The sequence below is a fragment of the Chrysemys picta genome, chromosome 4, assembly GCF_011386835.1.
Source record: "Chrysemys picta bellii isolate R12L10 chromosome 4, ASM1138683v2, whole genome shotgun sequence".
Lineage (NCBI taxonomy): Eukaryota > Metazoa > Chordata > Testudines > Emydidae > Chrysemys > Chrysemys picta.
In genome coordinates, this window is record NC_088794.1 from 143459021 (window position 1) to 143474015 (window position 14995).

The following is a 14995-nucleotide window of genomic DNA, read 5'->3' on the forward strand; positions in this document are numbered from 1 at the left end:
AAATGCAGGACTACCTCTGCAACTGTGCCATAGCAAAGCTCCACGCGGGTGGGGGCAAGCAGCTCCAAATTGCCTTTCCACCTGCCTTCCCAATCCTGGGACTGGCTGGGAGCCAAACTGGCCTCTAGCAGCCTAAAGACGGCTCTAATCTATGCTGATTTGTAATGGACAACCTGAATGCCATTACATCAGAAGATCATCACGCACAGAATGCTCTGGGCTCTTGCCATCAGCCACCCCTTCCCCCGACATGCCCCTGAGGGTCTGGCCCAGAGTTGGCTAAGCAATTTATATTTCCCCATAGTAATTTTCTTCCTGACTTTCTCATGCATTCCATTTCCATGGCAATTCATGCTTCCATGTCCGGGATAGTCCTCATCTTCCCACTGTGGGTTGCTTAAGCATGGACCAATGCAGGAGCCCAGAGAATTCTATGGATAATATCGAAGCAGCTCTGTGCTTTATCGCCTTTGGCACGCTGCCCAAACATTGCATAATAATAAAGGTTGACTGCTGATGCATGATGGGAAACTTAGACGCCATCCAACAGCGTAAGCAGTTCATATGCCCTATTTTCACCTCCTTTCCTCCCGCTGTGGTTTATTCCCCACCTCAAGCCATAGTCTCTGCTTTATGACTTTCCAATCAATTGCTACGGAGATGATTATGTTGTCACTGACAAATGTAAATGGCAAGTGAAAAATAAGCAGCAGAAGGAAATGAACTCAGAAGAGCCTGTTTATGGCAGGCAACATTTGCATGAACAGCAGGAAGAGATACAAAATAACCAGCTGAGTATAGCAGAGAGGCAGGCTATGGGTATGTCTACACTGCCGTTAGACACCCAGGGCTGGACCCTGCCAGCTGACTTGGGCTCTTGGAGCTCAGGCTTACAGCCTGTTTAATTGTGGTATAGATGCTTGGGCTTGATCCTGGGCTCTAGGGCCCCATGAGGTGGGAGGATCCCAGAGCTCAGGCTGCAGCCCGAGCCTGAACATCTACACCACAATTAAATAGCCCCTTAGCCTGAGCCCTGAAAGCCCAAGTCAGCTGGCACGGGCCAGCTGAGTATCTAACTGCAGTGTAGACATACCCAATGATGTTTTTGTGGTATTCTCTAATAAGCATCAGCAACTCCTTATGTAAAATCCTGATATGTCTTAGGAAGTTCTGCTGAGTTTAAGAGGATGCTGGGTAATAAGATTTTTCCTGTCCATTCAATCTTGGCAGACAGCTCAGTGGAAACCCTAGACACCTCCTTTTTGGGGGAAATATGCGCCAGATCCAGGGGAGGGCAGCACGGCTAATCTGCACAGAGTAGAACTCAGGGATGTGGTGACAAGGTCAATCAAAGCTCTCCTCTGTACCCCAGTGATTTGGGGGCAGGGCAGGACATTGTCTCCTAGACACAATTCTAAAGAGACAAAACCTCAGCTGAAAGTCAGCATGACACCAGGTCCTAGTCATGTCTTTTTCACTACTACCTCTGCAGCAGGGAAAGAGTCCCTATACCAGAGGGTTCCAGTAGAGTTTAGAAGAGGTGGCCCCATTTCTCCTGCTCACCTCAAGTGTCTCTCTTCATGGGCAGTATTTAGCCAGTCTCGGTATTTCAGTGGGCACAGATGCCGAGAGACAGCCTTATTTTTCATTGGAGCATATCACACTATGACCAGCGAAACACATCGGGCTCCATCTTCTTCCCATTTACGCTGGTGGACGTATGGTCATTGACTTCAATGGGTGCTAGAGGTTAGACCTCACAGAACATACTTCATTGTAAAGAGAGACACTCGTCTGTGATATCAATTAACTTCACCTGATTAGCCCCAAACCTCCTGTGTGAGACAAGGAACTACTTGGGCCAATAAGCTTGAATGGAAGCTCACTAACCAGTACAAGCATGGAAGATGTGATTTAGTTAACCATCAAGTAGCTAGATGTGCATAGTTAAGTATTGCTGTCTACATTCCTTTTGATAAGCAAGACGTGAAGCCACTTGCCTGACAAGGCAAATTGCTCTTAAATAATTTGTAAGGCCCCGTTCATGCACTGGAGCTCAGTTTCCCCTGGAGTGGAATTCTCCCATTAGGATGCCTTCCAAGAGCTCTCAGTGGAGTAGGTGTGCTGAGAAATACTTGAAGAAGGAAGATGTCAATTCTTCCAAAAAGGCCATGCAGAAGGGCCTGTAACGAATGCCTTTAGCCACACTAGAACAGCACCCTTATCCAGAAAGAGATAATGGCTGCTGGGGCTTGTAAAGACATTGAAAACAAATAATCAGAAAGGGTTCAGAAAAGAGCTACAAAAGTGAACTGAGGTCTGGGAAACCTGCCTTATAGTGAGCCTTGAGCTGTTCAATGTCTTTAGCTTACCAAGAAGGTTAAGAGGTGACTTGACCACCGTCTATAAGTGGGGAGATTTCCAACAACGGAGGACTCCTTAATTTAGCGTACAAAGGTATAAAAAGACCCAGCAGCTAGCAACCAAAGGAAGATAAATTTGAACTAGAGATTAAAAATTTGCCCCTTAAGCCATTGGGTAACTAATCAATGGAACAGCTTACCAAGGGATGTAGTGGGTTTGCCATCACTTGAAGTCTTTATATCAAGACTGGATGTCTTTCTGAATAGAGCACTCTAGCTACCCCACAAGATATTGGCTTGATGCAGGGATTACTGGGTGAAATGGATTGGCCTGTTTGACAGGAGGCCGGGCTAATTGATCATAAATGATTCCTTCTGGTCTTAAAGTCTCTGAATGTTTCAATACCCTAAAATCTTCCACTGCTTGGTGTTTAAAATAGACTCTTGCATTTCCAAGCGCCATCCTTCTGTTCAAGATACCAGACACCTGGTTACTACGCATTAACTGCCTTGGAGTGTAAACACTGCTTCTAGAGCAGCATTTCTTGCATGCAGCCCCCAGGGGCTTTTCTTGTGGCCACAGCCTTCAGGGCAGTGATTTGGGGGGGCAAAGCAGCGGCGGTTTTCCAGGGAAGCTGGTGAACAGTTTTGAATGCCAGTGTACACAAACCCAGAGTATGAAATGCCTATTAGGGAAATCTACACGCTGCTGTGTTACTCTCGCTATTCTCTTTCAGATGAGAAAAATGGGCTCTGCGCCCCCAGGTGCAAGGGTCGCGCTGGAGAGTCCAAGAGGAAGTGCTGCATTTGGAGTGGGCAAGGTCAAGACACTGGAATGCTGCATCCATTCAGTGCATCTCCTCCCTCCTGCTCAAACGCAGCTTCTGCAAAGTGACCTATCAATCCCTGAGTACTCCTGTTCTTCTTTCTGACTGCACTTTAAAGCCCAGTATTGCCAACCCCAAGCATTCCAATAATCATGAGATTGTCTTAAAAGCCACGAGATTTTAACAAACACTAATACATCTGGGTTCTTTTCATTTACCTTCAGGTTGTGGAATGCTTACAGGGAATTACATTCTTTATTGAGGTTTTTCTCTGTAACCATAAGGGCTAGAAGCTTAATTTTTAATTTTTTTTTTTTTTAAGGAAAGCTGAAATTCTCAGTCACAGGACTCCAGGCCCTGGAGTTAAAAAAAAAAAATTACTGGACTACAATAAAATCATGAGAGTTGGCATCTCAACTGGCTGAATCCCTACGGGAGGGTAACAGGGCAAATGTAGTGGTCATCTACTGTTCACCCAACTCCTTCCCATCAGCCTTCCTGCCTGATTTAGACCCCTGGCGCTCTCCCTTTCTCTCCTCAGAATGTCCCACAGTCCTCAGTGACTTCAGTTTTCATGTCGATGACCCATCTGATCCTTAACTGCACATCCCCTCGTTCCTCACCTCTTCGTTTGACTCTCCCACTCACCAACAGGACTGTTCACTCAACTTGGTCACCCCCATGCACAGCTCTCTCACTTGCTGCATTTCCCCTCCCTGAGCATCACCGGTCCCTCTTTCTGCCTCCTCCGTCACCCCCACATTACACCCCTCTGTCCCTTGGCCATTCTGGGACTTCCAGTCCACCACACTGAGGACTTCTCGTCTGCTCTCTGCCCTCTCCTCCCTTTCTTCTGCCAATCTGGTTGTTGATTCTGTCCATGCTTCACTCCTCCTCCATCCTTGATTCTTTTGCCCCTCTCTTCCATGACAAGATCCACTCTGCCAGCCCTCAACACCCACCTCCTCCACTCTGGCTCATGGTCTGCAGAGCATCTCTGGCAGAAATCTTGTGACCAGGCTAACTTCCTAAATGGCACATTTGTTCTCTCCTCCCTCAGTGCTGTCATCTCCCTCACTACACCGCTCTGCCACTCCAGTTTAACTGAATCCCAGACACCTCTTCACCGCAGCAACTCAGTCTTCAAACGCCCCCTGCACCCAACCTCCTCCACTCTCTCTGCAAAGGTTCTCCATTTCTTCCAAGTGAAAACTGACAGGACACAACTTGACCTTCCCCCTCCCCTCAACTTGCCTTCCATTCCCTCCTCCCCTATCACAAATACAGGGGTTCTCTCAGTCACATCAAACACAAGCTGCTAGTCTTCACTTTCAAAGCCCTTCCCTCACATTGACTATCAAGGATGTCGACTCCTGCCTCGGATTGTCTCATGATGCCAGTCACCATCGCCTGCTGTGTGACATTTTCAAACAAGCACCTTTCTGCCATGCTGCCCCTCATGCTTGGGCAGAGCTCCCCATAAACACCCCGAAAACTACCTCCTCCTCTCTTCTTTGCTGTGATGCCTACCAAAAAAAAAAAAAAAAAAAGAACTTGACAACTGTTAGGCTGGTGGTGCAAAGATGACTGCCTATCATGCTCACCAATACTGTCTCGTTTCCTTGCACTCTCCTATCAGTCTGTCTGCATCCATCTGCTGTCTCTTGTTTTATACTTCAATACTAAGCGCATCAGGGTGGGGAACTGTCTTTTTGTTCTCTTTATACAGTACCTTGCAGAAGGGGGTTCTAGGCTATGACTGGGGCTCTTAGATATTTGTATGGTAATACAAATAATAACACCGGTCCATAGCTAAAGGTGAGCAACCTCCCTCCCTCTTCGCCCCCCCCCCCGCCCTTCCTTATTAGCAAAGAGTACGTTGTGCAAATTGCAACTTCACATACCAAGGAAGGGCAGGAGAGCAAATCAAGCCCAACGGTTTTGTAATCTGCTCCGTAGGACTTCTTGCATTAAATGGAATGTTAGAGATAGAGCAATTGGAGGAGGAACTAATGCAATTGTTTAGTCAAGCTAATACTCACCTACTTAACTGATTTACAAACACTTACTAATTAATCCTCACATCCCCCCCCACGTGGCAGCCAAGTACTATAATCTAAGTTATACAGATAAGGAAACTAAAGCAACAAGTTTAAGTGACTTGTCCAAAGCCATGGACAGAATCAGTATCAGAACTGGAAACTTTGAGCATTCCTAGCTTCACCTCCAATCCCAGGATTAAATCATGCCTCTTTCTATAACCCATCGTTTATTTGTTATGAAGTGCAACCACACACACGTTATCTTTAAAAAATTCAGTAAGGACATTAACTGAATTTTAAAGCATGAAACTAACAGCACCTGGAAACGGATCCATTAGAGCTTTTTAGCTCAACAATAAAATGCAGATTTTTAAAAAAAAGATACACCTCTACCTCGATATAACGCGGTCCTCAGGAGCCAAAAAAAAATCTCACCATGTTATAGGTGAGACCGCGTTATATCGGGGTAGGGAGAGGAACCACTCCCAGCCCCAGCTCACCTCCGCTCTGCCTCTGCCTCCTCCCTGGGCGCACCACCGGCGCTCTGCTTCTCCCTCCCTTCCAGGCTTGCCGTGACAATCAGCTGTTTGGCCCGGCAAGCCGGGGAGGGGAAGCAGAGCAGCAGCGGCGCACTCAGGGGAGGAGGCGGAGATGAGCTGGAGTGGGGGAGCAGTTCCTCTCCGCCCCCCGTTACTTGCTGCAGCCCTCCCCGGCCCCCCCCCCCCCGCCCCAGCTCACCTCCGTTCCGCCTCCTCCCACGAGCATGCTGCAGCTCCGCTTCTCCCTCCTCCCTTCCAGGCTTGCCGCACCAATCAGCTGTTTAGCATGGCAAGTCTGGGAGGGAGGAGAAGCGGAGCAGAGGGCGTGCTTGTGGGAGGAGGCGGCAGCGAGGAGGTGAGCTGGGGCGGGGAGCGGTTCCTCTGCGCCCCCCTCCCCAACTTGCTGCGGCCCCCTGCCCCAGCTCACCTCTGCTCCGCCTCCTCCCACAAGCGCGCCGCAGCTCCGCTTCTCCTCCCTCCCAGGCTTGGCCATCCCCCAGAGCGCTGCTTGACCGCATTATATCCGAATTCACGTTATATTGGACCGCATTATATCGGGGTAGAGGTGTAGTATTTTTTTTTAAATCTGGAGTACATTTTTAAACAGCATACTTAATAGCTCTGGTTAAGTCATATTCAATTACAACAGAGGAAGCACACCCTGCTTAACATGGCACTAAGAGTTGATTCATGGCAGTTGCAACTTTTGGAAAAGTTCAATTATTTAATTATGACAGTCAAGCCAGGAACCCAAGTGTCCAACAAAATCCTTGTTTGTGAAAGAAGCCTGGAGAAATCTTGTCAAGCAGGCTTCAGAAATCGCCCAAGATGACAGCTGGGAGCCTTGACTTTATCTGCTGGTAGCACATGAAAGAATTAAACCCATGAATACTTGAAGCATTGCTCGAAAGGACATTCTGACACTGCGAGTCAGCCCAGAACTCTCTTGAAAGATACGAACATTGACAATTTATGTTTAAAACACTTAAGAGAAATAGGAATGACCTATGCTAACAATTTAAGTGTATATTTGAATACGGGGAGGGGGTGGTGGAAGAACCACACTTTATGAAGGGAGCCTTAACATGGGGGGGAGGGATAGCTCAGTGGTTTGAGCATTGGCCTGCTAAACCCAGGGTTGTGAGTTCAATCCTTGAGGGGGCCACTTAGGGATCTGGGGCAAAAATCACTACTTGGTCCTGCTAGTGAAGGCAGGGGGCTGGACTCGATGACTCTTCGGGGTCCCTTCCAGTTCTATGAGATAGGTATATCTCCATAATTTAATTTATAATGGGCTTAGTAAATTTATAGATGTTATAATAAGCATGTTCAACATCTCAGCTTATGTTAGACATGATTATATGCACATCAACAGAAAGGGTTATAAACAACCTATTGAACTCTAACCATTTATTTAAAACAGCTCTGAATCATTAACCCTTTATAACTGGAACCTCAGAAAAAGTCTACAATATTAATCTGGGTCAGCCTCCACAAAAAATAGATAATAACGTGGAGGCTTTATTCAATTCCAAGGCTTCCAACTTTGGGGTAAAAGTGTTTCTACTAAAAAGCCCAACAAGAGTTGCAGATTTATCAGGGAATATAAGATAAGTTTAACTACACACATTCTCCTCCTTTTCTCCCCCAAAAAAACCCTAAACTTTTGCTTGTGACACTCCATAGCCCCCCTTCCCCTGCCAGGTTCCCGCTGGTTTTTTCAACAGCTGATAGACAGAGCATGTAAAGGGCAAGCAAGTCGTGGAAGTCTGGCACTTGGAGGAAGCTACACTGCAGGGGTTATGCTCCTGACCAGCAGGTAAACAAGACTTGCAAGAAGCCCTGAATACTGAATATCTTTGCACCTCCTGAGTGTTTTCAGTAGGAGGGACTTCTCAGCTGGGAGGTGAATAGAAACAATGACAGCTCAGAAGGGAAACAAGCAAAGAGATAAACATAACCCAGTCAGACTTGCTGTCTCGCCCACGCCCCCTTCCCATCTTCTGAATCTAAGGGAAGGGCTGTCTATAGTGCCACAGAAACGTGAGCAGAGAGTGAACTGAAAGACGGCATCTTCCCGCTACATTCCCTCACTGGAAGCAAGGGGGAAAAGGAACCTCAGATCACGACTGGTTTTATTCAGTTTCAAACATTAAGGAACAAATTCTACACTACCTTACACTCTACCCATCCTGTTTACTTCACTGGGCCAGCACAGGATCTAAATCAGATACTAGAAGTGGATGTACGCCTGGTTTGCTGATGGAATCTGAAGGACTTCCTATAGCAACACCAGAGGAAGGGGCTGACTCCATCCACAAATAAACCCAGGACAAGCAGGGCACAGAAGCATGAAGCACTGAGTGCTTTCGGCTGCCACTGAAGTCGCACCTTGGAAGACCACGGCCATAGGTACAAAATGAACTGAAAAGCTTGACGTCCCTTTTGCTGGTTTGTTCCAATATAAGGCAATTGCAAACAGAACATATTCAGTGTAGACACAATACTTGCATGTTTTGTACTATACTTGGGGTTTTCCTATTCTTCTGTAATTGATTAATCAAGAGAGTAATATGGGATGTGCATGTTTGGCTTAAAAATAAATACCATACATAGTTCAATCTGCCAGTTTGAGGGGCAAATTTGATCCGACTCGGGTAACAGATTCTGACACTGTGGGACTAATTTAATCATCATGAAACTGACAAATTCAGTGCTTGCAGGGAGACGGTTCACTGATCCCCTTTGCAGAAACTCACTGCTATGAAGAAATGTACTTTGTAAATTTCACTTTCTGCAAGTGAAAGGAGACATATTTATGGCTCACAAAGAATTGGAACAATCAGTATCAAGAGATTTAGCATGCAATATCAAAATCAACCTCTAGGGGACAAACTGGCAGAACAGGACAGCTGTGGCATCTGGGTGGATCATGACTGGTTTGAGATTCAAGTTAGAAAATGAAACAACTATAATTTTGCCCTCTTCTGACTATCATCATCTGGGTCACTGCCCCAACAGCTACACCTCTTCTTTCTCCTCTCTGACTGGTATCTAGCCACACAAGAGAGAGTGGGACTTGTTGGAACCAATGGATCTTCTATCTTTAACGTCCTCCAGAGATCTTTTGGCATTTTACTTTACTAGGAGATATTCTCAAGGCTCAAACTGAGGAGGTATGTGAGTGGGAGAGAGATTTCCTTTGGTACATTGAGTTGTTTAATATAATATTAGAGGGGAAGCGAGGAATAGAAGTTACATTTCTTAACTTTTTTGTTATTTACGCCCCAGCACCCTCTCAACATTCCCTATCACATAAGCTGTAATGTCCAACACTGTATGAGCAGCATTTTCAGAAGTGGCTACTACTTTTAGGCATTCATCTTTGGACACTAAGGATGAAATCTTGACTTCATTGGGGCTAATAAGCATTTTGCCATTGACTTCCATGGGATCAGGATTTTTCAGAGGTGTTGGGGGTGCAGGCACTCAGCACCTCTAAAAAACAGAACATTAAAAAAAAGCCAACAAAGATCAGGTCCTCGATGTTAAATTAGTCACTGAAAAATGGGAGCATCCAAAATGAACGGACACTGTTGAAAACTGGGGTTTGAGTGACTACCTCAGATCACAGAGCAAATCTGCGGCAGATCCCAGATCACCAGTCTTATGCATGAACCACACACCCATTTCTCCCTCTAACACTGGCGTTTCATAACTTCGTTTGTGAGCCCCTTGGGGTGGGACCCTCTTTTGTTCTGTTTGTACAGCACCTACCACAATGGGATCCTGGTCTATGACAATACAATATCCTCGTTGTGGCAATACAAACAACAACAACAGTTAGTATGCACAGTAATTCCCTCCACCACACACTACTGTAATGCTGAGTTAGACTGTAAAGTCCTCAGAGGAGGGGACCTTATCTTTTTCGTTTTGCAAAGTGACAGGAACTCTTCCTCATATTCCATAAATGAGGACACGTACTCTGTTAGCAACAGTATGTATCTCAGACTGTCCCAACCCCCAGTCAGACAACTGGAGATTTAGGAAAAGTGTATTTGAAACGCAAGTTTTAGACCTTGTGTCTGTAAAAATCATGTTTAAAAGCCTACAACTCACCCTCCTCTTGCCGCAAGTCATCAGTAAGTGGTTGTGTCAGCAGGAGGATAAACAGAAACACCCTGTGGGGTATCGTGCATGTTCCCTACATGTCTGTTCAGATGCCATTAGAGAAACAGGTAGGCACAGCATCCTCACTCCCCCAAAGGAGCGAGAGCAACCAAGGGGGAGCAGTAAGTAGAGGGAGAAAGAGAAAAAGCTAGGCCAGTGGTTTCCAACCCACTGACAGAGGACACCATGTACTTCCCCCAACCCATCTCAACTCATGACTTGTCCACGTGCAGCAACCACGCTCAGTTTCCCTCTCCCATCCTCCCCTCTCCCGGCTGTTCATTTTTATTCTCACATTCAGTGGCTTTCCCTCTCCAGTCAGCAGAAGGTTGCCAGCTAGAGGCAAGGGGTTCATTGGTGGCTCCACGGGGACCAGAACACAGATGCCCAAACAAACCAAGGCAAGGAGCTTGAGCCAGTGAGTCACTGCTTGAGCCTGCAGCCATGTCAATACCTTCCTTTGGCCAGTTTCATGGGGATACAGTGGGAGCAGAAGGCGGCTGGCTTCCAAGGCTGCTTTACACACAAGCCACAGTCTGTACAATGGGGAGGCAGATCCAGGGCTCTGCGGTTTACTCCAGCCCCACTGTTCTTCCTCCAGTATTCTGGGGGGTCAACCCCCACGGTAGGAAACACACCCCTAGGTTAATGGGCATAGCACTGGGCACACCCACTAGCCACACCCTCCCCAGCTATCAGCAAGAGAACCCCCCGCCCCATCTAAAAGACAGAGCAGAGGAAATACTAGAGGCTCCAGTGGCAGGAGTAACCATAGCAACCAGATTCATAATACCCCCTATCTCCCCTGCTGGTGCAGACACACTCTCCTGCAGCCCAGCTCACTCCGGATTTGACGACAACTAGTCAGGATGCGGAGCAGCCAGAAGCCCAGGTGCTTCTCCGCTCCTCCCTGCCCAGGGCTTCAGCGCCCCCCGGCTCACTGCTGATCTCCCGCCCCGGCGGGGCTCCAAAGCGAGCCCCCAGGAGCTCGATCCCACGGGAGCCCGGCGCCCTCGCCCTCCGCCCGGGGAGCGGAAACCCAGCCGCAGTTTCAGTGTCACCCACTGGGGAAACCTGATTCGCCTCTTTTCCGCCCAGCCAGCCAGCGGCTTCCCCGGGGCCGCCGCCGGCACTTGGCTGCAGAAGCGAGACGCGGCCAAGCCCCAGCCCTGCCTTGGGCTCGCCCAGCTCGGCAGGGTGGGGGCAGCGGGCTGGACAGGGCATTGCGGGGGGTGGGATCCTAGCGAGAGGCAGCCGCCCCCCGACCCCCTCCATGCGGGTGTCACCCCCCTACGGGGGTCCGAGGCGCCCCGGTGCCACACCCCCTTGGAGCTCGGCCGCCCGAGCCTGGCCGCTCCGCTTCAGGCGCCCCTAACGCCCAGGTACAGCTCGCCGCGGCACTGCACCTTGACCGGCCGGCCGCGGGCCATTGCTCCGGGGGCAGCGCCCAAGCCGGAGCCGAGGGGAACGTCCCTTGCATCTGCCCTCTTTGTTAGCCGGTGTAGCCCCACAATGGGGCTACACCGGCCCCCGGCGGAGATGCAGCTGCCGCCCGGAGGAGGCGGGGGGTTGATTGGCCCCAGCTGCTCGCCCAGCCCGGCAGGAGGGTCGCTCCCGCAGCTCCCCCGTCCCCTGCTTCCCAGGAGCCGGGGGTTTAAAGCTCGCCCCGTTGGCGAGGGGCATCCCTGCAAAACCCGCCTGCGATCAGCCATTTTCCGCGCCGGCAGCCACCCGCGGACGCGGACCCGGAGCTGTCCTCCCGCGGTCCCACCCACCCACAACCTGAGCGGCCGGTTCAACACTGACCGACTCCCCCGGGCTGGGAGCGAGAGCCCGGCTCAGCGCAGCCCCCCACGCCCGGGGCTCGCCCCGCCCAGCCCAGCCCGCCCCGGCGCTTCCCCGGCGGGAGAGCGAGAGCCGCCGCCCGCACTTACCTGCAGACCCCGGGCATCCTTAGCGGCCAGCTCCGGAGCCCTGCCTACCCGAGCAGCCGCTCCACTAGTTCGCGTCCCCGCCGCCCGTGCGCTCGCCAGCCTGCAGGTGACATCATCCCCGCTCGGCCTGATAGGATACAAGGGGGCCGGGACTGCGCATGCGCTGGCCTCGATGGGTGGGGGGGCCCAGCGCCTGCTGGGAGTTGTAGTGCGGCGTCGCCTTGCCGTGCCCACGGCCGCGCTCCAGCTGGGACTACACTTCCCAAGCCCCCTCTGCCCCCAGCCCCAGCTGGAATGCTTCCCCAGTGGGCACACTGCAGCAGAGGGGAGCGTGCCTGGCAGGGAGAATGGGGCTGGCTGGTGCCCTTTGTCATTCAGCACCCCCCTTCCCCCTCCTTAGGAACCTCAGTTTTGGTTGGACTGTTCCTGGAGGCCTCATCACATGACACAATCTTTAAAGATGAATTGTTAATTCCTGGAGCCTGCCAGACACGCCTAGAGGGATGGCAACCTTCTCATTCGCTCCCACCTGGCCCAGACCTATCCGAGGAAGAGTTTGCTGTGCACACTGGGACCTTGCCCTAACAGGATCACTCACCCTGGCCCCAATTCCCCCTTCCAATGCACCAGGCGCGGCCCAGCTCTGCCTTCTTGGTGCGCAACAAGCGCCCCTGATTTTATTTTCCTCCCAACTACTTCTCCGTTCCTTCCACTACCCAGTTGACATTGACAGCACGCCGCTTCCCTTTGGCAGGGGTTGGGGAGGGCTACCCTGAAACCGCGTGCTATTTAGAGCAAAGATTTGTACGGAAAAGTTCCCTGTTCGGGGCTTGGCAAACAATTGAGCTCGGGAAGGACAGATCAAAACGCAGTGCACACAGTTCACTAGGCTAATCAGCCACAATAACGGAGTCATTCACTAGAAATAACGCGGTGAAATCCACAGCAGTTTCTCATGCCAGAGAGACAGAGACAGAGCTGTCAGCTGCTGTTGTAATAACTGCCTCCCTAATAACAGACAGCAATTCTTTGTTCGGTGCTCCTGCAGCCGGGTTCCTCTTTCTCTAACTGCTGGAAACGCCAAAGAAATTAGCATCCCTTTTAACTTGCATAATCCAGAAGGCTAAAGATTCCCCCCCAAAAAAACTTGCATCGCCCCACCCAAAAACACAGGCACACAAATAATATTAGACCTCTTTAATCATCAACATTAAAACATTCTCAGAAGTGGGAACAGGCATGTGCTTTTCACAATGGTGCTGGAGAGACAGAACCTGCATTTAAAAATGTGCAGTCTTGTTTCACAAATTGTATTCATTATTGATGCGTTTAACAAATACACATAATATGCAAAAATAATAAGATGTATACACAAAGGCATAAATGTACTCAGACCATTTTTAACCGGCACATAAGACATGGTAAGACACTAGATTTTTAAAATTAAATTAAATGAGATGTCCCATCTCCTAGAACTGGAAGGGACCTTGAAAGATCATCTAGTCCAGCCCCCTGCCTTCACTAGTAGGACCAAATACTGATTTCGCTGCAGATCCCTAAGTGGCCCCCTCAAGGATTGACCTCATAACCCTGGGTTTAGGGGGCCAATGCTCAAACCACTGAGCTATCCCTCCCCCCATTATTATTACTTATAGTGCAGTAGTGCCTGGAGTACCTACCTGTCAAAGAACACAGCCTCATTGTGCTTGGCATTATTCTAGTATGCAGTCAAAAGACAGTCACTGCACCAGAGTTCACACTCTAGGGCCCTGATCCTGCAAACACTTATGCATGTATGTAACTTTATGCATGTGTGTAGTGCCACTGATTTCGGGACCAGGGAGGGCTTAGGTTATGATTAAAGTGGATGGAACAAATGGAAGGGATGGAAGGATGAGGTAACAATAAAATGAGCCTATGATCATACCTCACAAGATTTCAGCCCACCACACTCTCAGCTGGTAGCACTTCGTAGATATCATGGCAGAGGTGGGTCTTAAGAAAGGAACTGAAGTAGAATCAGGTACTGGCTTTATAGATCTTCCTAGGGTTTTTTTATTATTATTTTTATTTTTATTTATTTAAATGAGATGTGAGACAGGAAGGAAAAAAACAAAAAACAAAACAAACAAATAAACCATCAAAATAAAATAAATCTGAGAACCCGAGTCCGATGATCTTTTTCACGTGATAACGTGGACTGTTCTATTAAGCTGGGCTGTCATCAGCTTGGTGATGCAAGTTGTCATATATAAGTAAGATTAATATTCGAGCTGCTTTTAATGTGGCCCATGAAAATTCTCCCAGCCTTCACTGTTCTCTGGTTTTCATTCTGTATTTTATAAATTACTTTTTCAAGAGATCCAACTTCAATTAAGTCAGCATAGCAATCCTGGACCGCTGGTATACAACTGGGACTCTAAAATAACCTCTTTGCACAAGATAAAGCTCTGGACAGTCATCCAGGAGGATTAATTGTACATTTGGGAGCAAATTAAAATTCAAGGTAAAATTAATCGTATGTCATATTTTAGCCTAAGTAAACACAAATTTGGGTGCAGAAGTCAAGTTTTCTTACATCTTACTATGGCATTTCTCAGCAATAGCAGTACGCAAAAGGTACAACAGGCAAGAAGAGAAGATATCCATAAGGACTGTATTTCATACTCAACCAGATGCATAACATATACAGCCATAGACATATCAGGAAAGTCCAGTGAGGACACAGTAAAAGAGAAAGGAGGAACGTCCTCATGGGCGTTGACACGAACGGTGTAGAACACAATGTAATATGAGAAGCACAGGCTGGAATAAGTTATCCAGATTTTAACATAGTTATCTTCTTTAGGCCCAATATTTGCTTTGCATTCACACCCATAATGAAATCACTGGGTGTACAACAAAAGAGCTGGATCAGACCGCCTGGTCCATCCCCCCTTTCCTTCCCCTCCCCCCCGCCCATGTACCCCATCTCCACAGATTGGGGAAGGGGAGACAGTGCTCAGGAGTTAGGACAGAGCAGGAGAGCTTTCAGTGAGTGCCTTAAAGAGACAGTGCAAGGCATCTCTCACAAACTCCTCAAGCAGCCCGCACACACGCAGTCTCTGTCTCTCACAC

At 48.7% G+C, this 14995-nt stretch overlaps 1 protein-coding gene across 2 annotated transcripts in view; it reads right to left on the reverse strand.

Moving 5' to 3' along the window:
- The window catches only part of DAAM1 (dishevelled associated activator of morphogenesis 1), a 178859-nt gene extending 166827 nt beyond the window's left edge, over positions 1-12032 (reverse strand). The window contains exon 1 of one of the 2 annotated variants that reach the window (XM_008168243.4): positions 11879-12032. The gene's annotated coding sequence lies outside the window, so the exon portion shown is untranslated. The remainder of the gene's footprint in view (positions 1-11878) is intronic. The other variant, XM_008168239.4, reaches the window with a different exon arrangement.
- Positions 12033-14995: the final 2963 nt, after the last annotated feature.